Source organism: Scylla paramamosain, chromosome 40 (assembly GCF_035594125.1).
Source record: "Scylla paramamosain isolate STU-SP2022 chromosome 40, ASM3559412v1, whole genome shotgun sequence".
Classification (NCBI taxonomy): domain Eukaryota; kingdom Metazoa; phylum Arthropoda; class Malacostraca; order Decapoda; family Portunidae; genus Scylla; species Scylla paramamosain.
This window is the reverse complement of record NC_087190.1, coordinates 3,030,753-3,033,055: the sequence shown is the minus strand read 5'-3', so window position 1 is coordinate 3,033,055 and position 2,303 is coordinate 3,030,753. Positions and strand designations below refer to the sequence as shown.

The following is a 2,303-nucleotide window of genomic DNA, read 5'->3' as shown; positions in this document are numbered from 1 at the left end:
GAGGTAGAAAAGAGAAGGAAAGAGAAGGGAAGGATAAAGTTAGTGATAAGAAGAAAATGGAAGAAATGAAGGTAAGAGAAGGGAAATAAATGGGAAAGAAAACGTAGAAAAGGGAAGGAAGAAAAGGATGAAGTTAGTGTGAAGAATAGAGGGAAGAGAAGATGGAGGGAAGAGAAGGGAAAGGAAATAAGTAGAAAGAAGAGAAATAAAAGGGAAAAATGAAGTTAGTGTTAAAAATAAAGGAGAAAAAAGGCGAAAGGAAGGGAAAGAAATAGAATAGAGAAGAGAAAGGAAAGGAAAAAAAATAGTGCTAAGAATGAAGGAAAGAAAAGATGAGGGAAAGATAAGGGAAAGGAAATAAGTAGAACAAGAGAAGGAAAGGAAAAATAAAGATATTGATAAGAATAGAAGGAATAAAGCAAAAAAAAGGAAGATTAGATAAAGGAAAATTATAAAGGTTTTGGTTCTTCAGCACAGCCACATTTTCTGAGTAAAAACCCATTATTCTCCACAAACAAGAATAGCGAAGTGTACCATTAAAACCCCTCAATTCTCCAGCACAGGTACGTTTTCTATGAGTTGGCGGCGTGTATCCCTGAGCGGCGTGGGGTGGAGGGGAGGGGATGTAGCTCAGATGGTAGAGCGCTCGCTTAGCATGTGAGAGGTACGGGGATCGATACCCCGCATCTCCAATCTGATTTTTATTCCCTTAATACTCTGAGATTAACCTTGCTGTCGCCATTGTTATATCTGAGGGGTGCTAGAGGGAGGCTGGTGTAAAGAATGCGTGTTTTATTTAGGTGTTTTAAGTCTTTGATATACGCGTTGTTAAAAAAGATTATTATTATTACTTCTTATTGAGAGATTAGCTTTACTATTAATGATGCTATTGTTGATAGGTACTGGGGAGAGACTGGTGTAAATAGTTCATGTTTATTATTATTGTTGTTGTTGTTGTTGTTGTTGTTGTTGTTGTGAAAATCCAATGAAAGGCATTAAGGGAAGGTCTTAAAAACTGATATAGAACCAAATGAGCGACCATGTATGTGAAAAACTAGAAAGAATGTAAAAAAAAAAAAAAAATAAATAAATAAAAATAAATAAATAAATAAAAATGTAAATGGTGAAAAGAAGAAAAGCTAAAAAAAGAGAAAAGGATAATAAATAGAAAGAAAAGGACAAAAACAGAAGGAAAAGGGAAAAAAAGAGAAGGAAAAAAGAAAAGAAAAGAAGGAATAAAGGAAATAAAGGAGAAGGAAAAGAAAAAAAAGAAAAGTGAAAAAGAAGGAATAAGAAGAAAAGGAAAAGAAAAAAGAAGGTAAAGGACAAAAAGAAGGAAAAAGACAAAAAGTGAAGGAAAAAGAAAAAAAGGAGGAAAAGGACAAAAAGAAAATGAAAAACAGAAAAAGAAGGAAAGACAAGAGAAGGAAAAAAAACAAAAAAGGAAAAAGACAAAAAAAGAAGGAAAAAAAAAGGAAAAGGAAAAGAAAGAAGGGAAAAGGGAAATAAAGAGGAAAAGAAAAAAGAAAAAAATGAAAATAAAAAAAAGAAAAAGAGAGAGAGAGAGAGAGAGAGAGAGAGAGAGAGAGAGAGAGAGAGAGAGAGAGAGAGAGAGAGAGAGAGAGAGAGAGGCATGTTTGAAGTTTCCTTATTTTCATTTTTATTGTTCACGTGTTTAAAAATTCCACCATTTCTTGCTTGTTTATCCTTACAGTTAAAATTGCTATGTGGGAGGGTTACTACAAATAGCCTAGTGTAAAAATATGCTTTATTTCCTTGTTTTAAATCATTGTTATGCTCATTCAAGTGTTTTAAAATCGTTATTATCATCATTCACGTGTTTTAAAATCATTATCCTCATTAACGTGTTTTAAAATCGTTACTATTTTAATTCACGTTTGAAATCTTCATTATGCTCACTACCATTGTGGTCGTTGAGGAGTCAGGTGAAGCTACGAAATGATGAGGCAGGACGGTCTTCTCTCCGCTGAGCCTTGCACCTCCCCTGATCCTTGGTGCATTAACTCGTCAGCAAGCAAAAGATTCCATATGAAGGGCGACGGTTGACTTAAAGGAAACGAAGCAGAACAAGAAGGAAATTAAGAAGAACAAGAGGACCAAGAAAAAAGAGAAGGCAAGGAGAGGAAAAAGAAAAAAGAGAAAAAGACAAATAACACCATTAGGCTATGCGCTTCTCTCTCTCTCTCTCTCTCTCTCTCTCTCTCTCTCTCTCTCTCTGGTATAAGTAAATCATATTTACACGTTTTAAGTGAAATTGTACGGTAATGTAATTGAGTCATTGC

At 34.3% G+C, this 2,303-nt stretch overlaps 1 non-coding gene across 1 annotated transcript; it reads left to right on the top strand.

Moving 5' to 3' along the window:
* The first annotated feature begins 619 nt into the window (after positions 1 to 619).
* On the top strand, positions 620 to 692 carry Trnaa-agc (transfer RNA alanine (anticodon AGC)). Its single transcript has one exon. It is a non-coding gene; the product is annotated as a tRNA-Ala (tRNA).
* Positions 693 to 2,303: the final 1,611 nt, after the last annotated feature.